Genomic DNA, 13,435 nt, shown 5'->3' with positions numbered 1-13,435 from the left:
ATCAATTATCATGGTTTATAAGGAGTATATATCATGGTTTATTGTTTTTAACTGGAAATTAAATCAGTAATAATGATTATGAAAGTGACTGACTAGCTGCTCAGAAACCTGTTCCTTTTTCTATGCACACAGTATGAACACACTTCTCAGCATTCTTTGCAGTTGAGTTAGGGCCATGTGCCTAGTTCAGACTAAGACAATGTGAATGCAAGTGTAGAAAATCAACTCTAGGCTTAGTGCCTAAATTCTCCCATGAGATCCTTCATTTGCTTGCTCTGTGTGTCTGCAAGTGAAAGACTCCAAAATGGCAGAACCACTTAACGGAAGAAACTCAGATCCCTGAGTCCTCACTTGAAGGAGAGACAGCCATGAAAGCTGCCCAATGCATGAGTATTTTCTATGAGCAAGAAATAAAGTTTTATTTTGTTAACATTGAGATATGGGTGTTAGAGCATCTAGCACTTCTGTCATAATATAGTAATCAAATAAGTTTCATTCAAACTCATATTTTTGTCTTAGAATATTTGCTATGATCTACTAGCTTTTAGATTCTTTTAATTGGGTCTTCCTACAACTGAATTGAAACAAATAGTAAGTACAATGCATTTTAAGAGGAATAGAAGATGGATTTCACTTACAGAAAAGGAAACTTACCACTCACTTGAAAGTTTTGATTTCTGTTTCTCAGAAATCTTATAGTTTCTTGTTCAGATCACTCCTTTGTAAATAATGTTTTGTAGTTTCTAGATCATTTTGACCTCTAAAATATAACAAAGTTATCAATGAGTGCTAGTTTAAATCTTTTTCTTAAGGATATAGGAAGAAATCATAAAAGACTTTAAATGGGCCAAAAAGATTATGTCTAAGCACATCCCTCTGGGTTATCTTGCTGTCTGATTCCATGGATTCTCTGTGTCTTTTGTTGTCTTTGAGCTATCTTACCATTTTTTCAGTTGTAGATAACTAATAGCAATGCAAATGATTCTTGGCTGTAGACAGACAAATGAATTTTGCCCAGTGGAAACACAATTGATCTCCTTCTCTACATCCCTCCCTCCCACAGAATAAGCAAGTTTGCATCTATTTATAAATTTATTTCAGCATTACTCCTTTTACATGTGTAGCTCTTTGATTAATCCTTTGAACCAGTTATAATATCCTACTGGTTCTGTCATTAATTGATGAATTAAAATTTTTGACATCTTCATTTTTCATTTCTTTGAAAATCGTGACTATGTCCTTCTTTTAAAATTACCCTTTAACAGTTTTGGAGGTCCCACCAAGAAGCCCAGTGGATTCCCCTGCCTTAGTCTGGTAATCCGCATTGCTGGCGAAGTGCACCTCGTAAACAGCCTACGCCCAGTCAGCTTGACTCCCAGAGGTGAATACCAAGTGGAACTATAACTTCTTGTATTTTTTTATAGTTTTTTTTCCCAGTGATTTCATGTTTTTTGTTTCTTATTTGTACATGGCCAACGGGAGTTATATACAATTGGTGGCAGCAGTTATTGGGAATTTGGTTTTATGGTCTATTTGTCATCTCTGTAGATGGTAGATAGAGATCTGTTCTCTATTGGCTAAGAGACAAGAGAGAATTTGGTTCGTTAATCTTTCTGTTTGTTGGTTGATATGTCTATTTTTCAGCTTGAATTACTTAAGAATTTTGTGCCCATTGAAGAAAAGTATAGCTCTTTGATATCTGGACTGTTGGGATTGTTGCATTTTTCTGTTTACAGTTGACTTGTGGCTAAAGTTTTAAATCTGAAGCTATAAGCACTTTGAGTCTTTTATATTTCTGTGATTTGGAAAGGCTTTTACCTCTTGTTAGTGTAAAATTTCCTCCTATAGGATATTAAATAAATTCTATAATGAAGTCTCTTAACGGAACTTTGTTCTGATTAAATTATTAACTCTTACATAAATTGAACATTACTAAAATTCTTAGAAAAATAATAAATATTAAACTTGTAATATTTTAAATGTACTAGACTTAAATAAAAATTCTTATAGAAACTAACTTGGAAATGTTTTAGGAATTCAAGTTTGCATAATAAAAGTAAGTCTTTTGTACATGAGACTAGATCAATAATTTTGGTTTAATAGAAACAGCTATGTCTTTTCCGATTTATCAATGTTAAGTAAAATATGTGTGTATTTTATTCTAGTTAGATTTGTTTTTCCTAAATTTATACAGGTACAATGATCAAATAAACCAACATTACTGTTATATAATGTTTCAGATAATTAGAAAAGTAAATTTATGTTCACCTAAATTAATTATTCTGACAAAAATTTATTTTGACAGTAATTATAATATGTCAGCTAGAAGAAAATTTCCAAGATCTGTAGTTAACTGAAATCTTGGATTGATTTTAAATTGAGTGGATAATCATTGGAGGCTTAGAAAATTTCTAAGTAATACAGTTATTGGTTACTAAGCATATTTTTGAGTCTATATACTTTATTCTCATTTGTATATGCTATCAAGAGGCTATGTGTTTGGTGCCTGTTAATGAATGTGCTCATTTTTGCCACTTTAAAAAAGTGTATAAGATATATGTGTGACTGTTGAAAATTGTGTATGTGTGTCTGTGAGCTTTACTCATCCACTAAAATGCTTGTATATGACAGTATTTTTGAGTAATTTTAATTGAAAAATATAACATATAATATTACAGATTATTTTTATTTTTAAATTTTTTTCATTTTTTAATTGAGACTCATAATAGTTAAATCATCGTGAAATTTCTGTTGTACATTATTTCTTGTCTGTCACCATACAAGTGCTCCCTTTCACCCCCTCTGCCCACCCTCCACCCCGCTTTCCCTGGTAACGACTGAACTGTTTTCTTCATCTCTGTGTTTGTTTATATTCTGCATGTAAGTGAAATCATACATGGTGTTTGTCTTTCTCAGTCTGGCTTATTTCGCTCCGTGGAATACCCTCCAGGTCCATCCATGTTGTTGCAAATGGGATGATTCTGTCTTTTTTTATGCTGAGTAGTATTCCATTGTATATATATATGTACCACATCTTCTTTATCCAATCTTCGGTTGATGAACGCTTGGATTGTTTCCATGTCTTGGCTTTGTGAATAGTGCTGCACTGAACATAGGGGTGCATATGTTACTTTGGATTGTTGATTTCAAGTTCGGGTGGATGCCCAGTAGTGGGATAGCTGGATCATATGGTATTTCTATTTTGAGGAATCTCTGTACTGTTTTCCATAGTGGCTGCACCAGTTTGCATTCCCACTAGCAATGTATGAGTGTTCCCTTTTCTCTGTGTCTGTTGGCCATCTGTATATCTTCCTTTGAAAAATGCCTGTTCATATCCACTGCCCATTTTTTGATGGGGTTGTTTGGTTTTTTTTGGTTGAGTTGTGTGAGTTATTTATATGCTTTGGATATCAACTCCATGGACAGACAGTTAATCTTAACAAGCCGTTGCCCCACCCAGCTTTCTCTGTGATTATTAAATGTTATAATTAATATGAGTCATTGAAACTACACTAGGAGCAGTGTTAACAGAGAAATGCAACTGTCCATGTATTTTAGAAAAAAGAAGTGTTTTTGTTTGTAAGTAGTAGTTCTCATGCTTTTTTTTGTTTTTGGTCTCCAGAACCCATTATACTCTTATACCCTTGGGACTCACTGAGGATCCCAAGGAGCTTTTGCTTATGTGAGTTATAAATCTCAATATTTACCATATTAAGAATTAAATCATGTATTTAAAAAATCTTCGATTGATTTTAAGATTGCCGAGATGAATGCAATGTGTGCAAACATAAATAATATCTAGTATTATTATGAAATACATTATTGCCTCACAAACTTCCTGAGATCTGTCCTAAAGTAAAATGTTAGTTTGTTCCATCACATGAAAAAAACATAAGGAAGGTTGAAATTGGGTAAGTGAATCTTTTTTGCCGTGGTCTATAATACTTGTGTCTAAAAACAGCTATGAAATGTGTTAAAATTCTGGCAAAGCTTACTCAGTCTTAATGAGTTTGCCTCCTTAGTTTACCGATTGTCTTCACCTACAGTATGAAAGGTTATTCTTTACCTTCTGTGTAGTCCACATGGATAGCAGACATGCTGTATTTTACCAGAATAATTTTCTGTGTTTTTTGTTGACTTAATTTCTTCATTATGCAAAATGAAAAAAGAAAGAACAGAGATCCCTCACTTATGAAAGAGCTGAGGTTTCTACAATCATGCTACTTTTCCATGTCTATTTTTAAATGTTTTATTGTCACTTTACTTAAATAGGTAACTGTATATTATTTCTCAGGCACCCATGATCTTATCTTAATCATGCTCCAGATCTCCACTTAAAATGTTTTGATTTTAGCCTTCCAAGATTCATGACCTAAATATACAAAAAATAAAATTTTCGGCATATCTTTTACTTCTAAACTATCTTCGGGATTTCCCAGAGGGCCCCTGAAAAATCACAAAGATTTGTTCTTTTGCTTATAAAAGAGATGCTAGAACTAATTAGTTTTGTTTGATATGCTATTATAAGGGTTGCATGGGAAAAGTTGTCAGATTAGAAGACTTCAGTCTTTGCTAGGTTAAGTTTGTAAAGGTAAAATGTTATTAATATAAATATTTCAGAAATTGTGTGTTTTGTATGCAGTCCCTGGAGATATGTCAATGCTGTGCTTTCATAATAAATCTTAACCTCTAATGAAACACTGATCAAAATTCTCATGAAATAGTCTGTCAGGTTTTGCACATTTATCAGAGTCCTGGAGTGCTTTCTGTGATGATTTAAGCAACAACGATATTGCATTATCTGTCACAATTTCAGTTACTACTTAAAATGTTTACTTTGCCACAGTCTTACTTTTTTCATTTGAAGCTGTTGAAAGAGACAGCCCTCCGTGGGTTTCTCATGCTTTTGTGTGTCTTGCTGGGAATGCAAGTATTTCAAGGCCCTAACTACTCTTTCACCTGGGCCAATTCTCAGGGCTGTGTTCTCATGAGTAACTTTGAGAAACGAGGTAATGTTTTTCTCTGAGACAAAGATTAACTTTGCATATGCTTGCTATAGAAGCGATGGATTTCCTCAAACTCAGTATTCTTCAGGCTGTGACATGAACCCTGTGCATGCACAGCATCCATGTGGGCTCTCTTTGTCACCCCTGTGGGACTTGGGGACCAGGGAAACAAATGCAACTTTTTATGTTCATGCTGCTTACTGTGATATGAGTAACAAAGTCCTTTGTGTCTGACTGAGAAGTCTCATGTCTTCTGCCAGCGTGCATAGAACAATCACAGGATATTCAGTAGCTTGTAAGTAGAGTTCAGTCAAATCCCACATCCAACAGAAGCGAGCGTCTTCTAGGCCAGTGGTTCTCCATTGCAGATGGACCTCAGACTTAGTCAAGGAGTTGTACACATATGTAGGCCCTGCTTCAGATTTGCTGAATCTCTTTGTCTTGGTATCCTTGCTATGTTATGTATATTATCTCTCAGAATTATTGTATGCTATATCTCAAGATTTTTTGCTCTTAACACTGTTCTTCCATTTTTATAAATCAGATGTAACATTCAATGATGTCTTTGAAAATAGACTTAATCGTTACTCTTAGAGACCTTTTTTTGGAACAGCTTTATCATCTTCATTTTTCATGTCACAGAAGCAATCATATACAGCTGTCAATTGCACATTTCATATCAGAAACGTCATCAAATTTTCACATTTGGAAATTATCAGTAATAAATTAAGCCCAGGCATTCATTCTCTGTCATCTACAGATGGTGTTTGTTTTACTCTGATGCTTGCGTGGAGGTTCTGCTATAAGCTACAGGAAAGAGTCTGTGTCTTTAACAAAGAAATGGAGTTTCTGAGCCTCAAGGAACAGGACTGGATTTCAGACTGTTGACATGTCAAAGCTGCTCTTATGTTCCCTAGAGCAAGAGTCAGCAAACTGTGTCCTGCTGGCCCTAAATACCTACTGCCTGTTTTTGTAAATAAAATTTTATTGAAACACAGTCATGCCCAGTTATTTAGTTTTTGTCTTTGGCTGATTTTTTGCTAAAACAGCGAAGTTAAGTAGTTAGAGAGCATCTGGCTTGCAAATCTTAAAATATTTACTGTCTGGGATTTTACAGAAAAAGTTTGCTCTCAGACTATACCAGTGGATGAACCTGGATTTTTACGACTGCTTTTAGCTGAAAAATAGATGGTTTCATGAAAGTGATAACCCAAGACCCAGCAGATCACGAATTAATTAAACAAGTCTAAGTGAACTGATGAGGAAATTTTTATTGTAGTAACTTTTGGGGGATATTGTTGTTTTATTTTTCTGTTTTTTGGATAGATGAGGAAGTCCTATCTTTTTTAAAGCTATTTGTAACCCATAGCAATTTAGCAAATGCTGCTTTCATAAACTAAAATGAAATGTTTTAATTTTTTTTAGTTTTTTTTTTTGAGGAAGATTAGCCCTGAGCTAACATCTGCTGCCAATCCTCCTCTTTTTGCTGAGGAAGACTGGTCCTGAGCTAACATCCGTGCCCATCATCCTCTACTTTATATGTAGGATGCCTACCACAGCGTGGCTTGTCAAGCAGTGCCATGTCCACACCCAGGATCTGAACCAGTGAACCCGGGCCCCCAAAGCTAAATGTGCACACTTAACCGCTGCACCACTGGGCCAGCCCCTGAAATGTTTTTAAATGATAGGCAATTCTCACTTCCTGGAATTCCAAAGCTCTTAATGTCTTTTTTTGATGGTAATATAGTTACATATCTAGGTTCAATAGGAATCTATCCTCTGTTTTACCAGATTATAGTTGGATAAGTCAATTATGCAACCAATGCCTTGCCTGAAATGTCATTTTTGAAAATAATACACATTTAGTGATATATGACAAGTCACTTTTAAGGAACTGAAGTTGATTTTACGTATGGAGCCAATGGCTACAAAACCCTCCTAGGAATATTGGCTTACAGGGTTCCAGTCTTGTAAGAGGTAAGATGGTCACTTACTTGTAGAGCAGGAGCCTTAAAAAATTTGGGGACCCTTAGAATGGAGTAATCGCTCAAATTTGTAAGATACTGCAGATGAAAACTAGAATAGATATTTTTGGGGGCTTGGTTTTCTAGTCTTAGGGGAACAAATGGGATGTTTATAAAGGTCCAATCAGAGCTTTCCTTAAGGAGACTTTCAGACAGAGGTTAAGTTTAAGGCCTCAGTGGTTGTTTGAGAGACTGTATAGCTCTAGATTTGCAAAACAACCTCGAAGATGTTCATTAACATTGTTGCTGCACCTGTGTGATTTATCAGGCCCAAAATAGTGGAATCAGCCATTTTTGTGATCAAGAATAATCCTTTGAGATAATTATGATCTTCAAGTGGAGGGTGATTGGAGACTGCATTAACATCCTATTGCTGCTGTTAAAAAATATCACAAACTTAGTAGCTTAAAACAACACAAATTTATTGTCCTGTCATTCTGAGGTCAGGTTCAGAAATGGGTCTCACTGAGCTAAGATCAAGATGTCAGCAGGCCTGCATTTCTACTGGAGGCCCCAGGAGAGAATCTGTTTCTTTGCCTTGTCTGGCTTCTAGAGGCTGCCTGCATTCCTTGGCTCATGGCCTCCTTCCTCCATTTTCAAAGCCAGCAATTGCATCAGTTGGACCCCTGCTTCCATCATCACATCTCCTTCTCTGATTTTCCTCCCTCTCTCTTTCATTATAAGGATCCTTGTGATTACATTGATAATCCAGGATAATCTCCCAACCTCGAGATCCTCAACTTAATCACATCTATACAATCTCTTTTACCATGTAGGGTAACAGATTCATTGGCTCTGGGGGTTAGGACATAGATTTTTGAAGGGTCGTTATTCTGCCTACCACAGAGACTGTAGGAAAGAGTGTGAAAAACTTTGAAATGGGCCAAAAAGATTAATAGGTATCTTCATTGAAAACTAAGTGTTGGCTAAACACATTCTTTTAGGTAATCTGATTCTATGGCATTTCTGCAGCTTTTGTTGCCTTTACGCTTTTTAACAACTCTGTAAATGACAAAATAACTGATACCAAGCAGAGGATTCTTGAGTATAGACATGTCCCATGGAAACACGTTGATCCCCAACCACTGTCACCACCACTACCATCACATTCCCCATGGAACAGGCCAGTTTTGTAATTTCATTTCAGCATTACTTACAACTTATAAAGGTTTAGTTCTTTGAAATGTCCTTTGAACTAATTGTAGCATCTTAGTGGTTTCCTCATTAAGTATAAATTACAAAGATTTTTTGATGTACGTTCATTTTATAGTCAGTGAAAGTCATGGTTATACCTTCTCTTAAATTTATCTTTTATCATGGAGACTTGCAACCTTACACAAAAATAGATCGCATCGTGAAATGAAGTTCCTTCACTCAGCCCCACTAAACGTCAAGCTAAGGTCAATCCTACCCCTTCTACACTTCCTTCCATTTCCCTCCTCCTATTATTCTGAAGTGAATTTGAGATCATATTATCTCATCCATAAGTGTTTGTTATTCCCCTTTAAAGATAGGGGCTCATTCAACATAACGGCAATGTTAACATCTCACCTAAAATTAATAATTTCTTAATATAATCAAATATCCAGTGTTTAAATTTCCAATGACATTTCCAAATGACCTTTATGTGCTCTTTTTAATTGTAATTTAAAAGAACCAGGACACAATTAAGATCAATACATTGAGATATTTTGATATATATTTCTCGTCTCTCGTTTGAAACAATTTTATTGATGTATATTCTATGTACAACAAATTGCACTTGCTTAAAGAGTACAGTTTAATGAGTTGTGTTGTAAGTTTCTTTTAATCTATAAGTTCTTCCATATCTTTTTGTTCTTATAATTTGTTTAAAATAATCAGGTTGAACTTGCCGTGTGGGGTAGTGGTTAAGTTCACTTGCTCTGCTTTGGTGGCCCAGGGTTTGCTGGTTCAGACCTGGGCGTGGACGTATGCACCGCTGTCAAGCCAGGCTGTGGCAGGCATCCCACGTATAAAGTACAGGAAGATGGGCATAGATGTTAGCTCAGGGCCAATCTTCCTCAGCAAAAAGAGGATTGGTGGTGGATGTTAACTCGGGGCTAATCTTCCTCAATAAATAAATTAATTAATTAATTAAATAATCAGGTTGTTTGCCTATGGACTTTTCCAGAGTGTGTATTTGGCCGACTTCTACCCTGTGGTGTAGTTTAACATATTCCTTGGTTTTCTGCACATCCTGTAAATTGGTATTTGGTGGTCAATGTCTTGTTCCATTAGTTCATTAGAGTTTGCAAAATTGAGGAATTCTAATTTATCATTCATTTCTTATTTATTAGCCAGAATATTTCTATACAGAGAAATGTCTCCTGATATTTTATTTGATTATCCAGTGGCATAGTTCATGTAGGGAGGCAGATAAATGCTTAATCCTTTCTCTTTATTTACTGCTTTCCAAAAACATACCAATAGATGTCAAAAATCTATCTGATAAAATTTAATACTCATTAATGAATTAAAAGCAAACAATTCAAAAATACAGCAACAAAAGAATACTTTCAAAATATTGGAAATAGAAGTATGCTTCTTAACTCAAAGAACATCTCAAACTAAGAGTTAACAAAATACTTAAGGTGCAAACATAGGTGAATTTCCTTATTGCATGTAATAGACAGCTTTCTCCAGATCCAAAAAAAAAAAAAGCAAGGAAACAAGGATATTCACCATTATCATTGTTATTATTTTGGAATTCCTGGCCAACACAATAAGATGTAAAACTGAGAACAAATAAGTCATCATTTACATACGGTATAAATGTAACTCTTCAAGATTTAAAAAATTATTGTGGATAAATTTGTGACAAATATGTAAAGTCAATGGCTTTCCCACTTACTAGCAACACTTGTTACAAAATATGTAGATTGTAACATATCTATTTGAAAATAGATTCTGTTTATAGTAGCATGAAAAGCATTATGTATCTGCTAGTAATTTCAACAAGATACGTGAAGAAAACTGCCGGATTTACCAGGAAATATAAAAAGAAGACTTAAATAGTTTTATACTGTAAAAATACAAATAATGTATATATTTCATACAATAGATATTAAAAGCCCACTAGACTTTTTTAACAGGCTAAAACCATTCTAACACTTATCTGAGAGAATTAACATATACAAAAGTTAAGAAAACTTTGAAAAAGTAAGGAAATTAGTAGGGACTTACCTGTTAGCTACTGATATTGATTATAACGGGGCATATGTTATAATAGGAAGGTACTGGCATGGGAGCAGACAGACAGATCAACAGAAAGGCTGTATGGGCAAAACAGATCCATACGTATATTAAAAGTTAACATTTGATGAAGATGACATCTTAAATTAGGTTGGGAGAAGAGAGAGATTTCCAAAATAAAGATAGGGAGGGAGAAATTGGCTAAATTTTTTGGGGAAAAAAACCTGTAGTAGATCCCTTCTGCATACTATATAGGTCAAAGTAAATTCAGATTGTTTCAATGATTAAATGTAAAATGAAAACCAGAAAACTTGGTGAAGGAATGGGAAGAAGAGCCACAGATTTGATTATAAAAGATGTAGTACTTCTGGACATTAAGTAACTTCATGATCATATATTTGCAACATATTAACAAAGAGTCGTATACTTGTAAAATACTTATAAAAATTAATTAGAAAAACCTATTAAGAATACAATAGATGAATGACAAAGTTCATGAACATTTTGCAAAGAAATACAAATTGTTAACTAGTATACTTAAATGTTTATCCAATTGAGAACTATAAGTTCAGAAAAAAAGACTACCAAATTAAGAAAGCTATTTTAAAAATAATAGTGCCCTATGTTGACAATTGTGTGGTGACATATTCATTTCTGTTTGTGGGTATATAAAGTGGTGCAATTTTTCTGGACACAATTTGGCAGTATTTCTCAAGAGCCTTAAAAATGTTCACATACACCCTTTGACTCAGAAATTTCACTTTCAGGAATCTAAAGATTAATGAAGAGGAGCAAAAAAGGAAAACAAAGCAAATATCCAGATTGGAGAGTAGTTACATAAAATATTATTTCCACCATAGAATTTTATCTCTCACCAGCTTGCAAGAATGTCTGCATCTCTTCCCAGCACCCATTCAGTGACGTCATGTTGATAGCTTGAAGTCGGCTACAGTGGGAGTATTTACTCCATATAAATTACAGATCCAGTTGTTAACTATTTACCAGCATATTACTAATGACAGCTGGCCTAGGCCTTGGAAATAATAGACTAATTTTCTTATGTTACTAATCGGTATACAATAACCTGTCCAAGCTGGCACAGTGAATTAGTGGCAGAGCTAGTACCCTAATCTTGTCCTTCAGATTCCTAGGCCAAGAACTTTTTAAATTTAACACTTGACAGGGAAATTATCTGTTGCCTCTTTTAAATCCCCAACCCGAAATGATACTCTTGACCTCCATACCAAGTTCTAGATGAAACTTCAGGTGAAGTGAGGCCTATCTGATCAATTTTGTCAATATTTACCATCAAATAAAGCATGAATTAATCACAATGGTCTGTTTCTGCTTGGAAATCTTGTTTTATCTTGATCCTGGCACAAAGCATCCATATTACTTGATGTGTCTCCTATAGGTGTCCAGGAAAATATCCTATGAGACAATCCAGCGCATCACACTTGCAAGCATTCTAACAGTAACTCACAATTTGATTTGCAGAATATCTTTGTGATTGAAATACATACAGTCCCATTTTCTTGGAATTTCCATAACTGTAGTTCCCAGTACACTGACACACTCAGAGAGGCCCAGAATTTCCATCCATCAAGGTATGGTGAGGACCTACGTTATACCTAGCCCAGGGCTCGTGTGATCCCTGCTGGAACTCCAGAACTTAGCCTCTTTTCTCACTAATTTTCTCTAAGGATTTCTCACAGGCTGTTGACACCATCTTTTAGGAGCTGCAGTTCCTCTTGAGCGCTGCTGCATCTTAGTTGGGAAAGCATCTCTCTTCCTTCTATCACTAATGTGATCCCCTCCAATCTCTCTAGAAGCGACCAAGGATATTGTTTTTTCTTTCCAGTCTTTCTGTTATTCTCAGTGACAATCCTAGTCAACAAGGAAGTTGAGTTTCTTGGCTCCACTTCAAGGTTTCATGATTTGGAGACTTACCTTCTATTATGTTTCACCATTTTATTTTATTTTATTTTTTTATTGAGATCACATTGGTTTATAACACTGTGTAAATTTCAAGTGTACATCATTATATTTTGGCTTCTGTATAGATTGCATCGTGTTCACCACCAAAAGTCTAGTTTCCCTCTGTGACCATACGTGTATGTCCCTTTACCCCTCTCACCCTCCCCCCATCCCCTTCCCCTATGGAAACCACCAATCTGTTCTCTGTATCTATGTGTTTATCTTCCACATATGAGTGAAATCATAATGAGTGAAATCTTGTCTTTCTCTAACTTATTTTGATTAGTCTAGTACCCTCAAGCTCCATCCATGTTGTTGCAAATAGCACAATTTCATCTTTTTTATGGCTGAGTAGTGTTCCACTGTATATATACCATATCTTCTTTATCCTTTCATCTGTTGATGGGCACTTGGGTTGCTTCCAAGCCTTGGCTTTGGTGAATGATGCTGCAGTGAACATAGGGGTGCATGTATCTTTTTGAGTTAGTGTTTTCATGTTCTTTAGATAAATACCCAGAAGTGGAATAGCTGGATCATGTTTCACCATTTTAAAAGCTGAAGTGTGCATAAAAATAACTTTAAATTTTGTTGTTGTTAAAATTCAGTTTCCCAAACCTTTTCCCCTTCTGACCCAATACCCCTGAGATGGTGCAAGGGTTATGCATTTTGTAAAGCCAAGTTCTCCAGGTGACTCTGATGTAGGTGATCAGAGGCTTACTCCTCTAGAAACTCTGTTTTATAGGGACTCCTCTCCCTAGTAGCTGGTTTCAAACACGGATCAGCAGAGAGCTCCATAAACTGAGAAGCCTGAGTCACCCTCAGGTGAACTGGGCATTCATAACCCCTTTCACTTCACTTTATAGCAAGTCTCGGGTTAGAAGGGATTCAGTGCATACAAAAGTGAAAGTTCAGTAGTTTGATCTGTTCTGTGGAATTTGAGATGTGCATGGTTTTTCATTTCCTAATGTATTTAAATTAAACATAAAAGAATGACAGAAAGAAGTCTTTGAAATGTTCAAAAATAACTTTTTAGACTTTCCTAGTTGTCTTTCATGTAGGTTTAATGTCTATTTCATATTTAGATTATTGTTATTTAAATCATGTTCTAAATTCTAATTAATCTTTATATTTTAAATTAAAATTAAGTAAAGATAAATCCTCATTTTTAATGAATATCTCTAAAAAAATGAGAGTTTTTTTCTTTTGAGGAAGATT

At 35.1% G+C, this 13,435-nt stretch overlaps 1 pseudogene; it reads left to right on the top strand.

Annotated features, from left to right (window-relative positions):
* The window catches only part of LOC103549062 (RNA-binding motif protein, X-linked 2 pseudogene), a 123,823-nt pseudogene that overhangs the window by 59,726 nt on the left and 50,662 nt on the right, over nucleotides 1-13,435 (top strand).

Source organism: Equus przewalskii, chromosome 27 (assembly GCF_037783145.1).
Source record: "Equus przewalskii isolate Varuska chromosome 27, EquPr2, whole genome shotgun sequence".
In the NCBI taxonomy this organism is placed as follows: Eukaryota; Metazoa; Chordata; class Mammalia; order Perissodactyla; family Equidae; genus Equus; species Equus przewalskii.
This window is presented reverse-complemented; position numbering and strand designations above follow the sequence as displayed.